This window comes from Acomys minous (genome assembly GCF_964271855.1).
Source record: "Acomys minous genome assembly, chromosome: 9".
In the NCBI taxonomy this organism is placed as follows: domain Eukaryota; kingdom Metazoa; phylum Chordata; class Mammalia; order Rodentia; family Muridae; genus Acomys; species Acomys minous.
This window is the reverse complement of record NC_140490.1, coordinates 20,948,452-20,969,791: the sequence shown is the minus strand read 5'-3', so window position 1 is coordinate 20,969,791 and position 21,340 is coordinate 20,948,452. Positions and strand designations below refer to the sequence as shown.

Genomic DNA, 21,340 nt, shown 5'->3' with positions numbered 1-21,340 from the left:
AAGGCTCTTAAGGACCACCCGAGTTGGTATTTTTTGACTCTGATTGGTAGATGAGGGAATGGATAATTTTGAGGACTTAAAGCTGACCCTTGCCGACCCCATCCACCTTCTTCTCTCCTCCTGCCGCAGGTTGGCAGGTTACCGGAAGACGACCATCTAATGGGACACTGCTTTGTCAGAGTCCCCACAAGTATGACCAGACTCGTTCTGTCCAGTGGGGGGGATTGGGAGTGTTGTATAGTTCAGGAAGGTGGGATTAGGAGATTGGAGCCTGAGGTTTTGAAAAGTCACTGTGAGTTCTTTCTGTGTCTTTCTGTCACCCACCCTGAATACCAGCAGGAGCCCCAGTGTGGAGAGGCCTAGGTCCCTGACTCACCCTGCGGAGCTGGGTAGGAGGGGCATGCATCCACCAGGCATTCTCTGTGGTTTCCTTATGAATTTCGACTGTAAGTCTCTGAGATTTGGGATTAGGAATTTCACTTGTCCAATACACTGGTTCTCCGGATACTTCCTTCTTAAAGGCCACCACTGTGTCCTCAGACTCCATGTGGGTCCTCTATCCAGAAGAAGATGCAGACCAGGTGAGTCCAGGGAACATACTGGTATCCCGCCTGATCTTCCAGGAACATAGGCCCCTGATGAGTTTTCCTGGAGGTCTCTTCAGGATGTCTGCTTACCCTAGATAGGAGCAGCATGGTCAGACTCGAGAACGAGCCCATCCAAGTCTGCCTTGGTGGACTGGTGCCCAGTGGAGAAGGAGGCTTTTAGGGCTCTGTTGCAGGTCCTGCAGAGAGGCCAGGGCTGTCTACTGTGGTGTGTGATCCTCCATCTCCAGGGAAGCAGTCTGAGCTCTCTGAGACCTTTTAAGACCTAGACTCTGTTGCTCTCATTGCATTAGCTGGCTTGAGGCCTGCTGAGATTCAAAGACTTGGGGAATGACTCACTTACTCCCACACACCCACCACAAGCACGGTACAGAGGGAAGGTCAAAGCTTGCAGCTAAAAGCAAAAGGAAAGGAAAACAATAATAACCATCCCCACACACAAGCAAACAAACAAACACAACCCTGGTTCCAAGCTTTTCTCATGAGCTATGCATCCTTTGGCCACTTACTGAACCTCTCTGAGTTTAAATGTTCTCATCTGTAATATAGGAAACTGTGACAGTGTTATGGGTGATGGTGGGGACTGTGGCTCCTGTTACCTGATACCTAGCAAGTGCTCTTACTATGACCATCACAGGCATCTGAGAAAAAAAAAGCCTTTTCCCATCGTCAGGGTTCAGCAACTCAGTGTGCTCCACTCAATGACTCAGTGTGCGCAGGAATACCTTCTGAAGGCTTTCTCCTGTTTCAGGAGCAACCACCCACCATTTGGCAGGATATAGGTTCACCAGCTCCACAGGGCAGGATGGAGGCTGAGAAGTCGGAGACTAGGTTAGCAGGAAGTGAACCCAACAGGCCCACAGCCCTGGCCCTAGCATCCCTGGCATGAGCTGCAGGTAGCCGCTGTGCTCCTTGGCCAGACCCTTGGCTCCCTCCTGGCTTTAGCTTTCTCATTTGTAAGCCTAGGGACCACAGCACAGGCTCCTGGACCCTAGTAGCTCCCATTTAGTATGCCCAGGCTTCCCGGGCCTGGGGAGAACACTGCAAGACCAGACACTCTCACAGCTTGACATTTTACAAGAACTCTAGTCCAGTAGTGGTCACCTGGCTGTTGCTCCCTCTTCTGCCATTGGAGGGAGCCATGAGCGGCAGGCAGGGACTTTTCCTCTGCACATGAAGCAAGGTGCATCAGGGTCCTGGACCCACGCCATTTGGCCTGCATTCTGGCTCACCACCATCTGCCATTTTGCTCTGTGGCTCTGGGCAAATCATGGGTCTTCTCTGGGTCCTCATTCTTCAACATGTGCACAGCTGTTTGGAAAGAGAAGCATTTGGGTTCTCCTTCAGCAAGTCACACATCCAGAGGTGATCGTATTCTGAGGTGGGAGACCAGAACGTGATCGAAGAAGCAAATGGAACGGGGACTGAATTGGTTGGCCCTAGTCCTTTTGTCCTTCTGTCAGCCTGTCCACGTGCCTTAGCCTCACCTTGCCCTTCCAGGCTCAAGATCAGGCTCTCTCTCTCTCCCTCTCCCTCTCTCTCTCTCTCTCTCTCTCTCTCTCTCTCTCTCTCTCTCACTCACACACACACACACACACACACACACACACACACACACACACACATACACACACACACTATGAAATTCTGAGTTTTGAAAACACCCACACAGTGTTAGCCCATTTCTTGGTCTTCTTGGGATCTACCCCTCGTCCCTCACCCCCTTCTCTCTCCCTTACCTGTGAAAGAGGCAAGTCCCATCCAATGCGCAATAAGCTCCAGAGGATTTCCCAGGAAGACTTGTGTGCAGGTGACTGGCCTGGACAAGGTGACCATGCAATAAACACTAAGTGGTAAGTCTTCTGCTGTAATCCGCAAGCAGGGAGGGACTGCACCTGCCCTGTCCGATATGGAGACCAGATGAACGGTGGATTAGGAATAGGATGATGAGCAGCCTGCTTACAGCTTGCCATCTATCTCCAGGCTGTTTGCAGTGTATAGAGCACAGGTCCTGCCTAACAGGCTGGTTTCCTGGAGGGATTGCTGGCAGGTGAGTGGGTTTCCTTTCTTGGGCTCTCTCCTGAAATCCATAATCCATGTTGCAGCCCAGGCTCTTCAACTTTATTCTTCCCCTCCACATTTTCCCTGGGGGCGGGCGGGGGGAGGCCTCTACCAACCATATCTTTTGCTAGTTAAAGAAATCACCAGGACTCTGTCTTGTGGGAAAGGATACTGACTCAATACCATTTGGGGTGGGGCACTGGGAAAGAAAGAACCCTAAGAGGGTGCCCCTGTGATAACAGGAAATCCACGCTCCCCGCGTTTTTCCATGAGAAGCTTCAACCACTTGAATTTGGGTCTCGGAAACCCAAGAAACCAGTTCTAACTGTTTGCACCTCTCCCGTTGCTTCTTGCTAAATTTCATTAGGGCTGACAATTTGTAGAACCACTTACAGTGTAATGTGATTTGAATGGCTGGCCCTAACTGTTAAAGATGGAGGATCCCCTGGGCGTGGGAGCCCAGACCGTGGAGACATTTCCCAGGCAATGGGGCCTCCCTGAAGTGGGGTGCGGTGTGGTGCTATGCAGGCAGAAGGCAACTCGCCAGGCGCGGTGTCCACCCTCAGAGCCAGGAGGGGCAGTCTCTAGCCTCCCTTCCTTCTTTGCCCTGCAATCACTTTTGTTCTTGGAGGCTGAGCAATCTTTAGCGTTTCGGCATGCAATAAAACATGTGCGACCACAGGCCTGCCTTGAGCCAGGACTGTTCGAGCGGCTCGCCAAGCCCGCTGGCCAGCAGTCTACATGGGTAGGCGGAATTGATAGTGTGGGTCCTGCCTCTGGCTTTGCTTTCTGTTTTGGCTTTGTAACTAAAACAGAGCTGATGCCTGAGAGATGGGACCGGCCCATTTTTATTTTTATCCCCTATCAAAGTTTCACGCCCATGTGTGTAAGTGTGGAGTAGTTATGTGTGTCACAGACTCAGTTTGCATTTGGATTCCCGCCCTGCCTCATCCTGTGACCTCAGGCATGCCATTTTCCATCTCTGCGTATCAAATTCCTGGTTTACTAAACTAAGCCGGTGTTTCCTACTCTGCGCAATTAATTAGGCGAAGCATCTAACACAGCCTCATCACCAACAGCCATCACCAGCTGTGGAGAGCTAGCTCAGTTGAGCACTCCGCTCTTCAGTGCTTGGAGCCACAAACCAGGGGCTCAGTAGGCACAAAACTAACCAATAACAGCATAGCTATAGGAGTCCCCATCCGGACACCGCAGACCTAGAATGCAGCAACACTCCCACCCTCTGCCACCTCCTTCTTCTAGAGAATGTTACTAGGTTCAGTTACTGGGAGGGTAACTTGTAGGTAATCACAGCTGCTCTGATCTCAAGATGATAATGGCCCATGGGCGCCTGATAGGCAGTCATTGGTTCTCACTGAATACACACAAGTTCCTAGTGAAGGATTGATTGGCTCACATGTGCACCTATTGTCAAATCAGCAGACATCGGAGCATGGGGGCTCCAGCTCGGTTTCAAAGGGCTAGTTCCTTCAACTAGCCCGTCACATATCCATCCCGCTACTGAGTCAAATGCAAGTGCCTGAAGAAATACCTGCTGCTCTTTCACGCCCAGTTCATATTTATATTGTTGCTAAGACTATTGAAAAGAGTGAAGAAGACACAGAGGCAACCTCAGTGTGTAGCATCGGATGGACAGACCATGGAGGAGGGGTAGGTACGGCAATGAAACACTAAGTCAGTCTTGAGGCAGAAGGCGGTCTTGCTGTGGGAGGGGATGCAAATGTGTCTGGAGGAAATGAAGCTAACTGAAATAAGCCAGGCGCAGAAACGCAAAGACTGGATACAGTGCCACTTGGAGAGTCTGAAGTTGCCACATTTGTAGCAAGGCCATCACAAGTTCCAGGGCAAGTGGAGAGAAGGAGGTGAGCCACAGTGTGCCCTCTGAACAACATGATAGCTTGCTGAAAAAACATACTGATGGGTTCTGAGTCAGAGGGAGGAATGGAATTTTAATGATTTGCAAATCCATCTCTTTTGACAATGTCACTCTTATTGTGTTATTTGTGAAGTTCTAGGGACCAGGAAGATCTTTTGTTCCAGAGTTTCTTTTCTTTTTCAGGGAGTCACTTTGAAGGTCTTTCCCTTACCCATCAGTGTTTGTTGGTTGTGTGGTGTCATAAGTGAAGACTTTTCTACTTAATCCTGTGACTATGAGGGTATTCCAGGGTGGTGTCAGGCATCTGACTTGGTGGTAACCAAGGGTCTTCATCCTCTTTTTGCACTCAGCTTTGATCTCTTGCTTTAGAACGGAAATGAACAGGTAAATTTGGTCTTGTGTATTTATAAAGAAAAATCAGTGCGGTGTTCCCTAGTCATTAGCTCTAAGTGGCAAAAATTAGTGTTTGGTTTCGTTGACTGAGAATTGCTTTTACACAACACCAGCCTTTTAAAATATAAAGATGCACAGGGTTTGTGAAGTAACGATTGGCATGTGTTATGTGATCGTCCTGTGGGAGATGTGAACTCTATCTCCTGTAGGACAAGGCCAGTCCTTTCTTCACCTGTACCCCTTGTCTGCACACCCATTGTTAAGGCTCACTTCTCCTTATGTCCCTGCAGGCCACTAGGACCCAAGTAGGGCCTGGACCCTGCATCTGCCTACACATAGTAGAGATGGACCAATCAGTTCTGCAGCTGATGGGGAACTCTCTGTCACTCTGCATGGTTATGCCTGCAGGTGGCCTGGCCTCCCTGCTAGGGAAGCAGTTGGTCCAGGGCCTACCCATGAGAGCGGCTTCCTTCCTGGCAGCTGGCAGCAGAGATCACCTGCACTTCTTTGGTGAACTGTTCAGGCTTTAAAGCCTTTCAGAAACTCACAAATACAGCGCTTGGCTCTCTGTCAGCTTTTCCCTAGGAGGCCTGGCTCCACACCAATCTTGCCACATTTGCTTTCAAGTGACCTGGCCAGCCCCCTACGTCTGCTTTTTCTTTTTCTCATCCCCTCTTTGATTGCTTTAGTACTTTACAAACCTGATTTACATGCTGGTCTAAGTCACTCAGATCCACCAGAGCCTTTCCCACCTCATAAAGATCATGACCCACTAGGGGTCTTGGCAAAGTCACAGAAGCCCATACCAGTCTCTGCCGAACTCTCTTCCTTATTCACGTTCCTGCAAAGAGTTCTAGCTGGCCTTGGGGAACTGGGCACTACACTGGGTGCCTCTGTGCTCTCTCCTGCTTTGCCCACTCACTATCACTACTACCTTTTTTCCTCCTGGTTCCTACGGACTCAAAGGTTTTGGATCCTAGAAAGGGCTACTTAGCACAGATTTGTTTGGAGCCTCTTTCTTTTGTCGCACCCTAGCTGTAAGAAAGAGCAAACAAAAACCTCTCCACCTCATCGTCTCCTTTATCCAATTTACTTACCAATTCATAGGCTAATATGGTGGATGGTACCAGCTGGCCTCTTGTCTCAAAATTGCTTCCTTATGATAGCAAGCTCTTTCTGGGAGGAAAGCTAAGCTTCAGTTGCAGTCTTATCACCTGTAGCAGGGGTAGGACGGCTTCTTCTACAGTTCTAATGATCCCTTTCCCCTTGTGCTACTTCCAGGGATTACAATATGTCCTCTGGTCCTCAGCCATTTTGGGGGCTCTTAAAATGTTTCCACGTTGTCCTGGCAGACCACATTAATCAACGTCTTATACAACATAGAAGAAGATGTCCCCGTGGGATTCCCACCAGGCACACTGCAGCTTCACACGCAACAGCTTCAAGTGAGTGTCTTCTCCCCTGTCGCAGAGGCGGCACAACAGCTTCTGTATATCAAGAAGGTGGTCTATGCCACCCAGGGAGACCCAGGTGGTCTACGCTTCACCCTCATGTAGCGTAGCTTCACACCACATGCCTTTCTACTCGCACCAGGGGCATTGTGATGGCTCTTCCAAAACCCACCTTTGGTTCCACCCTGCCCTGTTTAGGTACCAAGTGTTATGTGACTCTTTTGGGGGAGACACAAGTAAATGTCTGTTCCCTCAAGACTGGGCAACAGTGACAGACCAAAGACCACCCCAGTTTAGTAAACCAATAAGTTTGTTGGACTTACATATAGGAACAGGGAAGATTATTTAGAAGAACATGGGATATCTCCCACAGACAATGACATCAGTTGAAGAATGCCACCCAAGAGCCCATGGGTGATAGCCACCCCATAGCTGCATAGATAGAGTTAGTCCTATCATCTAGCTTTCCACCAGCTCTTATATATGCTAGCCGACAGGGCTCTCTAATCTTTGGCTCTGGTGATATAAAGTTGGACCACATTCTTTGATGTTCTGGGGCACATGTAACCCTGAGCTGAGCACACCTACTAGTACCGTGTGAGTCTGTACACAGCTGGGCATAATCACACACTGCTAAAATGGCTGATTTGTTGCAGTCTCAGGTGAGGATTTGATGACCCTCCCCTCCTATTAGAGTAATGGGCTGCAGTCTTGTGGTGCTTGTTTGTGGGCAAGCACAGCTGGTCTGGTTTCAAGATAACAGTGGCCAAGGAGAGGATGGTAGACAGCTTTCCACAATGGTGGCAAAGGGCAGCCAGTGCTCCTAACAGCATGATGTGTCTTCAGCCAATGCCTAAGCTTCCGCCTTGGTGGGGGAAAAAGCTGTCCTCTTTCTAAGATGACTTTTCCCAATGGCACGATGATGCAAATGATTGCTACCCACTCGTTTGTTCACTTGGCATCTTTCTGAAGGGAAACTTAACACAGTCTATCTTCATGCTAAAGTGTACAGCCCAAAGCTGGCTCTTGAGACTCACCTTTTCCAGTCTGGTCATTCAACTGCTTTGCGTCTTGACGTTTTCAGTCCCTGTAGTCTGAGTCTTTTCTCTTAACTGACTATGAGGATTATATTAGTGCAGTGAAGATAATATTATTGCTTTGTTTTGAGGGTTCTATTTGTCCAGCTGTCTGGATGATAAACAAACAAAACAAAACCCAACCAAAGCCGATGGCAGCCATCTCCTGTTCATTCTCCACTGTTGGGCCCTTCCTAAGTGTTGCCAACAGGCCGTTCTGCCCAGTCTATCCTGGCGTCTGTCTTTTGTATCCTCTGAATGTAACTTTAAAAGACAAAAAGATTTATATCGTCTGAATAGAAACTGGTGTATTGTAGGCAACTTTAAATCACTCCAATCTACTGCTGTGTGGCAATGCCAAATGATTTCAGGGAGTTCATTCTTTGTTTTTCTCTGTGCCAGGGTTTAAACGTCTTGGTATATTCAGTAATCCTATTTGTGTGGCAGACTAACTGGGAAGCTCATAAGTCATTTATGTCCTAAAATATGGAGTTTTTTCATTCTGTGGATGATGCTCCCTTTAATACAAACTTATCCTTTACTGGAAATGTTTTAGATTTAATTTTTATGTACATCTTAAGAAACTTGGTGCATACAAATTTGTAGGACTGTTTGTGAATCCTTATTGTTTTATATAACTATAACTTAGGTAAGAGCTGTACCAGGTCTCCTCCTATATTATGGGGAGCAATTCTTCAGGATGTAGTGAAATAAGCAGATTGTTTGAGGTTACTTTGTCCTGTGTGAGATACAGCACCATGGTAAAGCACTTGACTGGCCTGTGCTCCATCCTCATTACTACAAGCACTTGAAAATAAGCAAGCATGGATAGGATGTGGAGAAAGGGGAACATTCCTCCATTGCTGGTAGGAGTGTAAACTTGTACTTTGGAAATCAATCTGGTGCTTTCTCAGAAAACTGGGAATTGCTCTACCTCAAGACCCAGTTATACCACTCCTGGGCATATACCCAAAAGATGTTCCACTATACAACAAGGACACTTGCTCAACTATGTTCATAGCAGCCTTATTTATAATAGCCAGAAACTGGAAACAACCCAGATGTCTCTTAACTGAAGAATGGAAAAAGAAACTGTGGTACATTTACACAACGGAATAATACTCAGCTATTGAAAACAAGGACATCATGTAATTTGCAGGCAAATGGATGAAACTAGATAAGATAATCCTGAGTGAGGTAAACCAGACCCAGAAAGACACACATGGTACATACTCACTTCTAAGTGGATTATAGCCTTATAATACACGATAACCATACTACAATTCACAGACCCAAAGAAGATAAGTCACACGGAGGGCCCAAGGGTGGTGGTGGTGCTTAAATCTCACTCAGAAGGGGAAATAGAATAGACAGCCAACAGAAGCAGTGGAAGAGAGGGAACAGGGTAGGAGAGGGAGCACGGAGATAAATGAGGGTGCAGATCACACCTAGGAAGAGCAGGAGTGGGAGGACCAGAGGGCTTGCAGAGAGAAGAGAAATCATGGGTACGGGGAAGGGGCATCTCTGTGACAGGCAGGAGACCTAAGATAGGCTAGGTTACTGGGAGCATATGGGGTGACTCTAGCTGAGACTCCTAGTAGTTTAGGCCATGGACCCTGAAGAGGACACCCTCTACCTAGACAGGACTCCTAGTAGAGGGAGGGGAACACCAACCCACCCACAAAAGCTTCCAACCAAAATGTACCTTGCTTACAAGATGTGCAGAGATAAAGGTAGAGCAGAGGTTGAGGGAATGCCCAACCAATGGGAGAGAGCCGACCCCTGACACTAGTAAGGATTCTCTGCTATGCTTGCAGATGGGGGCCTAGCATAGCTGTCCTCTGAGAAGCTCCACCCAGCAGTGGATTGAAACAGATGCTGAGACTCACAGACAAACATTGGGCTGAGTGCAGGTAGTCTTGTGGTGTGTGTGTGTGTGTGTGTGTGTGTGTGTGTGTGTGTGTGTGTGTGTATGGGGGCAATAGAAGGACCCTACAGAACCCCACAAGAAGACCAACAGAGCCAGCCTACCTGGGTCCAGGGGAGCTTGCGGAGACTGAAGCACCAATCAAGGACCATGCATGGACTGGACCTAAGCCTGCTACACAGATGTAGCCAATGGGCAGTTTGGTCTTCATGTGGGTCCTCTAGTAAGGGGAGCTGGGGCTGTCTCTGACAAGGACTCTGTTGCGTGCCTTTTGATCACTTTCCTGTGGCCAGGGTGCCTCACCTTGATGTGCTAGGGTGGGGATGACTCCCCCTTGTTTGAGGAGTATAGGAAGGTGGATGAGGGAAGAAGGAGAGAGAGTGGATCTTGGAGGAGAGGAAGGAGGGGGCTATGATTGAGATATGAATTGAATAAAATCAGACAGACAGGAGGGAGGGAGGAAGGAAGGAAGAAAACAGAAAGGAAGAAAGGAGGGAGCAAGGAAGTAAAGGGGAAAGAGGGGTTTGAGGGAGGGAGGAAGGGAGGGAGGGAGAGAAGGAGCGAGAATAGGCCGGCACTGCCTGCATGCCTGTCATCAGTTCTCCTGCAGATGGGGCCTTAGTGTATGGCCTGGCTGCAACAGCAAATGGAATTGCTCAGGCTCAATTGCAAACCCTCTCCCAGCCTCAGTTTTCCTGCATACAGACCCAGGCGTAGCATTGCTTTACAGGATTAAAGAATAAATATGAAGCCTCCTGGGAGGAACTCTTTGCCCAGACCTGCCCCCAGAGGAGTGGCATTTGTTTCATATGGAAGGATCTGGTCTATGAAGCTATGCAGTTCAGATCTCTGCTCCAACTGTGTTGCCAGCTACCAGTTTATCAAAACCTATGTGTCTATGACTCCTCATGTACATAGCCAAGGTAATTCACAAAAGCGTGCCATGATGCATCACCAAGAGATTAAAAAGGGATAATACTCAGTGCTGGTAGGCACACGGTGAAATGGATATTCATATTTAGCTGCCACTCAGTGTGGGGCACGAGCCATAAAGGCACTCATGCAGTTACCCAGGTCTTCCTACTGCTCCGGATCCCTCATAAGGAAACAATCAGGGATAGGTGGGTGCATAAAAATTTATGTAGCAGCATGTTCATGGCAGCATTATTTATGGCTGTGTGATACCAGAAACTGCCTACATGTCTAACAATAGGGAAATGGCTAAATAAATTATGGCACAAGCCAATGGTAAAATATTATTCTGCCCTTAAAATGTGGTTCACAAAGAATTTTAATGACAAGGAAAAGCAGCTCTGATGTGACCTAGGAAGGGAAAGACTGGTCACAGCTGAGCAAATGCAGCATGAGCTGCGGCAAGGGGCTCTCACAAAAGGCTTCTTTCTTCAGACCAGCCCTTGACCCTGGGGAGCAAGCAACAGATTATCTCTGCCTTTTGGTCTCTGCTGGTTGCATTTGTACCCACTGTGTTTATTTGTTATTTGTTGATTTTTGTGGTGCATGGAGCCAGCGAAGCGCCTTGAACCCACTAGGCAAGTGCTCTGCCGATGAGCTCTCTCTACATCTCAGCACCTGGTGTTGGAGTTTTGTTGAGGCTATCATCACTTGTCTTGTGTCCCAGAGTAGTCTGACAGCAAAGGGGTGGTTTGGTGAAATAGTCTAGGCTCCATGGGGTGTGATGACCACACGCAGAGCATCGTGCATGGTCAGTGTCTAGGCTGATTGGGCCCTAGCCTGGTGGCAGGAGGCCGGTGGCTGCTTTAGCTAACAGGGGGTCCCTGTGAGGAGTCTTGGGCTTGGCATTATCGTGGCTCCCTGTGCAGCATCCTTCCACACCTTCTGAGCTTTGGCTTCCTTAACAGAAGACCATGGACTAGGGCCTTGAACAGAGGAAGCGCTTTCTCCCATTTTAAGAGGCAGGAAGCCTGAGACCATGTGCGTGCAAGCAGGGTTTGTTTCTGGAGAGGGCTTCCTAACGTGTAGATGGCCGTTCTCCTATGGGACATAGATGTTTCTTTTTTATAAGGCCGCTAACCTCATCACAGGGGCCACACCTTTATGATCCCAAAAGCGCCATCTTCAAATACCATCAATAGGCAGGTTGGTCTGTTAGTATAGCAATTTTGGAGGGACACCAACATCCAACTCATTGGAATGAAAGAAGACCTCCATCCTTCTAAATCTGTCTTGCTGTCTGTCATATACCCTGTGCCCTTACAGACCATCGCCAGATACTTAGGCAGGGAGACAGAGAACGGCCCAGACACTCTTCCCATACTCTTAAGAGTCCACAGTGAAGCAGAGGACTTGCCACTACCAATAGATACCTTTGTTAGGGAGCTGGTGTCAGGACAAGGAGACAGCCTAGGTGTGCAGCCACGGGAGCTGGGTAAAAGAAACATGGGGGCTAAGTACTCACAATATAATACTCTCTAAACATAACAAAACACAAACTCCTGTCTTTTACAATAGGCCGCAAGGACATCACAGTGGATGAAATAAGTCTGGAGCCATGAGACAAACTGCATGGCCTCATTCATGTGAAATCAGAGATTTTTGGGGGGGCGGGGTAGAAATTGGGAGAAACCGTAGTTGCCAGGGTCTAAGCGGAATAGGGAGTGGGGAGGGTTGGTCAGGCAGCAGGTGCCTGTTTCTCTTGGCTAGGAAGGGTATGTTCGTGTGTTCCGGGCCCAGCCGGGTGAGTGTGCTAGAACGTCGTACATTACATATCTCAAAGCAGATCTGGGAATCTGATGCACTCACTGTAGAGAAAGAAACAATAGAGTTTAAGGTGATAGGTTAATCACTCTGAGTTGATCATTACTCTATGCATATGTAAATTAATACTTTATCTTAGCCAAAAGGCTGAAAAGCAATATACACAGGAGCTGGACAGTGGCAGCACACACCTATAACCCCAAGCACTCTGGAGTCAGAGACAGGCAGATTTCTGTGAGTTCAGCTTGGAGCCTGGTCCACAGAGTGAGCTCCAGAACAGGCAGGGTTACACAGAGGAATCCTGTCTCAAAAAACCAACCGACCAACCAACCAGCAACAACAAAACAAAAACAAAAACAAAAATCCCCAAAAGAGGAGAAGCAATGTATACACAAAGGAGGAATCATATGGCACTTCATAAATATGTAAAGATATGTCTATTTTAAAAAAGACAACAGCTTATATTTTGGGTTGTGAGCCTAACCTCTTTTTTTTTTTAAATACATTTTTATTAATTTATACATATTACATCTCAGTTGTTAGCCCATCCCATGTATCCTCCCATTCCTCCCTTCCTCCCACTTCCCCCCTACTCCCCTCCCCTCCCCTAAGTCTGTGTCTGAGGGGGACCTCCTCCCCCTGAATATGTGAGCCTAACCTCTAATGGCTGAGCCATCTCAAAGGCACCACCACATTTAGCTTTCCATATCATGTATTGCATCTCCAATGTTCTCCCTCCTATCTTGAGGCCCAGTCCTGACGTCGAGACCCTTATATTCTGAAAAATAAAAATGTCGGACCTGAAGGGAATTATGTGTTTTGTAACAAGTTGCTCTTAAAAAAAAAAAAAACACAATACCTTGCATAAAGTCACAGACTGGAAGCAACACTGGGGTTCAAAACTTTGTCCATCTGTGCTCTTGGGACACAATATGGTCCGAAAGCATCCAGACAAGCCCCATGGCTTCAGAGCCAGGCTAGTGATGCTGAACAAGGTCCTCAGCCTATGTAGCCTCTAGTTTCTTTTTCTAATGAGGCTACCCAGGGTTGCTGAATTGCTTTAGCACTCCTGTGAGCATCGAGTACCCTCAGAGTAGGGGTTTCCTGTACCTCTATCGACAAATATGGTAAAGGACGAGACACAGAGGATGGATGAAAGGGAAGCCTGGATCAGCAAGTGAGTCCACGGAGGCAGAGCACGAGTCGCCCAATAAGATGACACCAGCAAGGAGCTCCCAGGAGCACTTGCTGCTCCTGTTGGAGACTGGCAGGTGTGCAGCAGCTCTGGGTGTGAGGCTAGACTCTGGCTTCACATCTGTTGAGCATTAGTGCTAGGGCGAGGTGGGTGTGGCTGGGCAGTAAGCAGCTTCAGACAGGAGCAAGTCTGGGCCCATGTACCCTGCACCCAGGAGCCAGTAGCTCATTAAAGAGGAGGGCAAAGAACAATTACGCACAGAGTTCTGAAGGGAAAGACCACGAAGAGTGGGGGCAGAAGTGGGAGTTCTCTCCCTGGGGCCTTGGCATGCCAGGAAGGCGGAAGGCATGAAAGGAGACGGAAACGGCTCCCAGGGGTCACTTGTTAAGGTCAGGACAGTGCTGTGAATCAACCAGGGTGGCCAGGAAGGGAAAGAGGCCTGGCCTTGGGCTTGATGGCACCTGGACTGGAGAGCCTTGGTGAGCTCTAGGTGGAGGGAGGGGCAGCCTTCCAGGAGGACGAAGCTCGGTTCATCCTCCTGGCTGGGTTTGGGGTGGAGGAAGAAACATCAAGGTGTTGACTGTATCTAAAGTCTGGCCCTATTGCTGACTCTGCCCTTTTTTCCAGGACGGCGCTGCCACCTACAAGTACAGCGCCAGCCATCTGTGTGCTTTAAATTTCTGCTAGCAGCCTCTAATAAGTAGCAAAAGAAATTGACCTAAGAACTTTATTTAGCCTAATGTAGCAAAAATAATCACATGTTTAATATAAAAATGATTATTAGCACACAACACATGTTTTTTTTTCATTGTTTGTTTATTTGTTTTTGAGAGTGGCTGGATGTCACAAAGCTCATCTCAGTCCAGATGAGTGACAGCCCCAGTGTTCTTGGTGGCTCCTGGCTGTGGGGGTGGACAATGTGACCTCTCCCTATAGAGGTTGTGTCAAGTTGATCTCTGTGTTCCCCGTTCCCAGTTCTCTCTCTCCCTGCATGCCACTGCAAGGCGGACTTAGATGGAGGACTGTGTCTTCCTTGGACCCTGGGGCAGGTCGGGGGCTCCAACTTAGCCTTTCTTGCCATTGCTTTGCTGAGCTCATGGGCTGTTAGCCTAGAACTGAATAGTAAGCCAGGATTTCTCAGAGGAGGAGATATTCCTAATGGAGGAAGATTTTTAAAAACTTCATAAACCCCCAAACCCATACAGTTTCCTCTATTCTGAAAGCCCTCTGATCTCCAGGGGTGGGTAGCTACAGATGACCCCCCTGTGGCTGCTTGTGTTAATATGTGAAAGTATTGTTGGATAATTCATTTGAAAAAACTAGATTTGGAGCTACGGCTGCAGGCCATGTGAACTAAATTGAAACCACAGTCTCTGGCTGTCATGAGTAAACAGGTACCATGTCTGAAATCTACCTCTCCACCCCAGTTTCAACCTTCTAGATCCACTTTGTTTAGGAGAAAAGATGCTCACATCTAGAGTCTAGAGGTGTTTGGTGGTTCTGGGATTCTGGTGGGCTAGGGGCTTAGGGAGTAAAACTGTTTTGTTCTGGGTTTGAGTTTTAGATCAATGACCATGAAGTCTGCTCTCTTTTGATTTCCTTGTCTATAATGTAGAAACATTATTACAGTTTGAGGGTTTAGTTAGGGTACAGTGGGAGAGAATGCATGAAGCCCCTGACTTGCAGCCAATCATTTGGAATAGCATGGGGTGTGGTTGCTGGTGTCACTAATACCACTAGTGCGCCTAGAGCAAGCCCGGGCTGAGTGTGTGGTTTGGGTCGGGACAGGCACTGGGAAGAGGATGGCATGGGAAGTGGGGAGGGAAAGAGGCTTTCTTACCAGAAGCCTGAAAGGGTTGACTCAAAGGTCTCTTGAACACAGGGCGAGGAGGAGCAACCTGGAATTGTTTGAAGCTGTAGTTTCAGTGCCCAGGCCATACCAAGGACTCTGCCAAGTGCCATGTTCTTTCCCACAGGTAGTTAGCTCCACTGTCCAGAGTTAGCTTCTAAGCCACCTTTCTGATGTGTCCAGGATGTAGCTGTTAAATATATATAAATATATATATAAATATAAATATAAATATATATATATGTATATATATATATATATATATATATATATATATATATATAGAGAGAGAGAGAGAGAGAGAGAGAGAGAGAGAGAGAGAGAAATGAGGGCTCAGTGGGAAGTTATACATTTTAGTACACATTGGTCCTTGGAGTCAGACTATTCAATCTCCAGTTTAGGTGAAAGATTTTTGTCTTCAAAAATGATGGTGAAGAGAAGTTAAGAGACACTCAATAATAACTTCTGGCATCGATATGTGGACACAGGGTTACATGAACCCACACACAGAGGTGTATGCACATACTATATACACAAATAAAAAAATAAAAAAATAAAATTAAAAAAGAATGAATGTTCATGAATGAGCCAAAGCACCAAGGATGGCTCCAAACAGCAATGTGCATTTTGAATAAACCCTGCCTTACCAGAGTTAGCCCTGAGGTTCATACTTGGGCAAAAGCTATGAAGAGCCCTGGGATCTGTCTGTCTCCTTTCCCTCAGAGCTGGGTTCCAGAGGCTGACTTCTACACTTGACTCTTAAGTGGGTACTGGGGAACTGAACTTGGGTCCTCATGATTTTACAGCAGGCCCTTTATCTGCTGAACCATCATCTCCTCCGCCCCCATGAACACCCACTGAGCACCAACTATGACCTGACTTGCATTTCCTTTTCCTTTTATTAATTTATTCAGATTACAACTAAATTATTATCCTATCACTTGTACCCTCCAGTTCCTCCCTCTGTCCCACTTTCACCCTATTCCCCTCCCCTAGGTTACTGATGGAGGGGGACCTCCTCCCCCACTATATGGTCATAGGGTATCGAGTCTCATCTTGGTAGCCTGCTTATTCTTTCTTTGAGTGCCACCAGGCCTCCCCATCAAGAGGAAGTCGTCAAATATGGGGCACCAGAGTTCATGTCAGAGTCAGTCCCTGCTCTCCACTACTCAGCTATTAAAAACAAGGAAATCCCAAAAGTTGGAACTAGAAATGATCATACTGAATGAGTTACCCCAGAAGCAGAAAGACTCACATGGTATATATTCACTTATAGTTGGGCACTAGCCCAAAAGGCAGGTCCCGTGAAAGTCTTCACTTACGAGGAGTTTGGGACAGATGTGAGGGCATCCCACTGGGACTCTAGGTAAGACTTGTATTTTCTTAATATTTGACAACTTAATGGTACTTCTGATCTTTGTGATTCTCTAAGCCTTTGGAGTAGGGCTCTCCGGGGTTAAGGAACTATACTTTGGGAAGTGCTGTTTCACAGGAAATGTACCATGTGTGGTGGTTGGTGTCTGGCTTGGGTGTTTCCAGGTTCTTGGCCTCTTAGCCAAAGAACTGAAAACAAAGGCTCATACAGATTTGCAAAAGAAGCAAGATAAATTTATGTGGAGCAAAGGGCTAGTGCACATTAAAAGAGGCACATCTGTCAAGCCTGACAGTGGGCCACATGAGTCGGGACTCAAGAGCCCCAGGCTAGGGCTCGGGGCCTCCTTTTCTGGAGTGTAAGAGAGGAGGGGCCAGTTTCTAAGGGGATGTTGTTTGTGTAGCTCCCTATTTTGATTTTGATCAGTTTGGGCTATGTAATTATTTCTATACAGCGCAGGTCCCTTCCCATGAGGCATCTGATTTTTATCATATACACACTCAGCTATGCATAAGTATAAGATGGCAAATAGGGAACTCCCCTGAAAAGGTTACTAGAGGATGCCGTTTTGACTTACTGCACATGCACTCAAAACTAGGTTGGGCCGAATGGGCCCTTCTATTCTTTATACCCAGATAAAGTGGAATACATCTGACTAGAAACTGTCTAACTATAATTGTTATCAGGAGCAGGGAAACTCATATCACTGTTAAAGCATGGGACACTGGAGGGTTTTGAGGTTTGCTAGCACATTTTTTCTTTAATTTTTTTTATTTTTAAAATATATTTTATTAATTTATTCATATTACATCTCAATTATTATCCCATTCCTTGTATCCTTCCATTCTTCCCTCCCTTTCATTTTCCCCTTACTCCTCTCCCCTATGACTGTGACTGAGGGGAACCTCCTCCCCATGTATACGCTCATAGGGTATCAAGTCTCTTCTTGGTGGCCTGCTATCCTTCCTCTGAGTGCTACCAGGCCTCCTCATCCAGGGGACGGCTAGCACATTTTTTCAAAGAGGGGTTGTACATAGAGTGCATGTGCAGGAAAAGGAGCTATGCTGCCAAATACATTACAAAAGGGTGTGTGTGTGTGTGTGTGTGATCTTAATGATCCAAGATAAACTATTTCCTATGCTTACCTGCCTCACTTTGAGTGAGGTATGCAAGCCTAAAATATGACAGTCTAATCCAGGCTTGAGGATAGAAGGCTAAGTCACAAAAGAGGGCATAAGAAATCTTCAGGCAGGAAGAAAGCAGGACAAAAGACCAGTGGTAAGAGAGAACCTAGTACCCAGGGGTAGCTGAGAGAAGACTCCAGAAACCAGATTAGAAAAGTCAAGTCTGGCCAATTAAGCCATTTAAGTTGAATCTGCTTTGTTGGTGTTTATTTCTTACGGTGTTCAGAGTTGAACCCAAGGCCTTTCACACACTAAACAGAGGATACACTGCTCACTTAGCTCCTAGCCCTTTAAGCTTGGCCTCAAGGGTTAGTACAGGAGCTCCATCCAGGCCCTTGCAATGTTGTGTGTGTACCAGACTGGTAGACAGGACGTTTTGGAGGAGGAGAGAAGCCTCCATGGCCTTTGGTACCTCCTAGTACACTGAGTATAAATCAGACCAACAAGTCTTGAGTGCTAAATTCAGTATAGCTTATTGTTAAGGGTACAGTCAAGAGAGCTTCAGCCAGAGCTCTGGATACAGAGGGCAAGCTGTGCCATCATTTTGGACCACCATGAAGAAGCTAGAGCGTATTGTGTAAGGACAGAGATTCTGTCTGGTCTCAGATCCCACCTCATCTACCAGTTGACTATGCAACACTGGGAAAAGTACTCTGCTCCTCTCTCTCTATCCCTTCATTCCTACAATAACAATAATACTACTAACAGCGCTGAGTGATGCAAAGAGTAGTGTGTGTGTGTGTGTGTGTGTGTGTGTGTGTGTGTGTGTGTGTGTGGTATGTGTGTACATTATTCCCTTGAGACAGGGTCTCTCGGTGAACCTAAACATCACTATTTTTCAGCTAGTCTGGGAGCCAGCAAGTCCTAGAGATCTTCCTTTTCAGTCCTTACCCCTTAGCTCTGGGGCTACAGATGTCTGCACCATGCCCAGCTTTTTATGTGGAAGCTGAACTGAGGTTCTCCTGCCTACACAGCAAGTGTTTTTATCCTCTGAGCCATCTCCCCTATCCTCAGCAAGTTACATGTACGGTTATAGGGCTTAAGTATTGTGACCAGTTTCCTTCCCTATGAACAATGCTCAGCTTCCCTACCTACCTCAGATGAAGACTCTGTGACCCTGGGGTCCCCTGGCTCACAGTCCTATGCCTTTCAACCGCCTGCCTGCAGTCCCTTGTCATCTGTGCTCCTTCTCAGGTGGCTGGGAGGGGGAGGGGTACTCATGCGTGCCCTGTGATAGCGGAGTTGGTTCTGTAAATGTATGAGAGTGGGAGAGAACAGAACTGAATAGCTCCCCTTTTTGTTCTGGGCAGAAAAGCTAAAAGGGAGACATGAAGTAGAAAAGTACAGGCCTAGCATTTTGCTTTGATAGATGCGTGGTGAGTGTATTGCTGCCCCCAAAGCTAGGAGCCACCTGCAGGTCTGGCTCTGTCACTTCTCTAAGTATATGGCAAATGTGGGAGCCTGAGTGAACAGCATTGGGAAGGGCACTGGAAGAAGGGGTCTCTGCATGCTACACACCCCCAGGAAGAGAAAAGCCACCGCAAGGATGAAGCCCAAGGATGTGCTCTGAAGCTTAGTCACTCCCAGCTGAGCCTAGTCCTGTAGTCTCAGTGGAAACAAGAGCCTTTACAGTGAGTAGGCCAGACCACCCTCTGGGCTGTGGGGAGCCAAGCCTGAGAAGGGTCCTCCCACTCAGAAAACAAAACAACACAACAGACCAAACCCCTCCTTTCCAGGCATGTCCTCCCAAGGCCCGTATATTAATCCCTCCATACACAGGTGCAGAAAGGACAACTGGACAAAGAGGGGTTCACACATCTAGAGCCAGACTACAAGGTCTGGATACAGCTCCACCTGGTAACAGCTGGGGGAGGCTTACGGCAATTTGTCCTTCAAAGAGTAGGCTGATAAGATCCCTCGGACCCCTGGAGACTGTAAAGAAGTTGACTGCCCCCAGAGTTGGGTCTGCCACACAGTAGGTGCTTGTAATTACACATAGAGGTGTGTCATTTGTGGAGTGTTTGTTATCCTCAAGGAGGGTACTTAGTCCTCTGGCGTGTGGGCTCTTCTCATCTTCACGATGGCCTGATGAGAGCCAAGCCCTACTCCCATTGCTTCTTGTGTAGACGTAAGGGGTTCATGTCTTTGGTTCAACACAGGACACTGAGAGATGGATAACAACTGATTTTGGTGGGTGGTGGGGCAGGGTCCTTGAAGCAAGAGTAGAGAGGTGCACAATTGGGTCATTTGTGCTCCTGTACTGCAAGGTAGAGCATGCCAGGAAGATGGGGATTTGGTGCTGCCAGTGTTGCTTCCTACTGGACTTCTGGTAACCCCCAAACCACTCATAGGAATCTGCAGCGCCCTCACATCTCCCTAGTCCCTGGCCACTGACAAGCTGAATTCTCCTGTTGAAAGTATAGACTTGTTCCCACAGCATAAGGTTGCTTCAAGTTGGGCAGGAAACAAGTTTCATGAGCACCACATAATGAGGCGCAGTGACCTCTTGTCATGAAAACTCATCTTTCCCTTAGGAACCTTGTCTATGCAGTGGCACAATGCCTGGAGACGGTATGCACTAATTGACTCATGTGACTTGAGATAATGGGACTAAAAGGACCAAATGTTTGCCAAAGGACCCGATGATTGTGTGCCAGGCTCAGGGGTGGGGATGGTGGTCAGGGAACAATGGCATGTCCACTGCTGCCAACTCATAGACACCCTAGGCCTGCGGACAGCAAGTGTTTTAGTTCATGAGAAGGACCAGCAGGGTGAATCCTCTATAGTATATGGCCTCAGTAGGTAGGTTGGTCAAGTTTCCTATTGCCTCTCTGTGGAGTTCCTGACCCTTAGATTCAATTCTCCTCTTTGTCATCTTTCCTTGAACACCTGAAAGACAAAGTCTTCTCTCTCCTCTCCTGTGTAAATAACTCCTCCAAATTCTTCTGGCTGTGCAGAGGTGCCACTTCCCCCCATTTAAACAGAGAAGCTGGCTTCCACCCTTGATACCTCCTTATCGTCTTATCCAACCCAACACAATGACTTATGGGCTTCACTTCCAGAACCGAACTTGCCTCTATTTTCTGTCTATGTTTTATACCACCACTCTTGCAGGATCATCCCCATCTTTCCAGCCAGATCTAGCCTGTGAATTGTCTGGGCCCCCTCCGTCTTGTTACAGGAACACTGGACTGGACTCTGCCCTGTTCCATGCTCTGCCTTACTCCAATAGGACCTGTTAACAACACCTCAGGTGGCTGATTGGGCTGTACTCAGCACTTCCTTCCTTCCCAAGCATGAGGTGGTTTTCTGGATGCCTCTTTAGGGTCCTTAGTCCTTGCTATCACTACAGACTACATTTTCCCCAATGGCCCTTTGTCTTCCTGTGGGTCTCAGTTTAACTTTCATATTTCAGGAAATGGCTTCCTTGACTCCTATCACTGGTACTTTCTCATCTTTTTATCCCAATCATGTGCTCCCTACTGTCAGCTATTCTCTCACTGTCTTTTTTGCCTATTTCATCTGTTGTCTACTAGAATAGTAAAACTTTTCAGTGTTTTCATAAAGAATACAGCCTCTGTCACACTGTTCACC

General features: G+C 47.4%; 1 long non-coding RNA gene across 1 annotated transcript in view; it reads left to right on the top strand.

Annotated features, from left to right (window-relative positions):
• Window positions 1-4,144: 4,144 nt before the first annotated feature.
• LOC311604782 overlaps window positions 4,145-21,340 on the top strand; it is a 44,527-nt gene continuing 27,331 nt past the window's right edge. Inside the window, exons 1-2 of the long non-coding RNA XR_014781676.1 lie at window positions 4,145-4,337; window positions 6,238-6,401. This is a non-coding gene — a long non-coding RNA (uncharacterized lncRNA). The remainder of the gene's footprint in view (window positions 4,338-6,237; window positions 6,402-21,340) is intronic.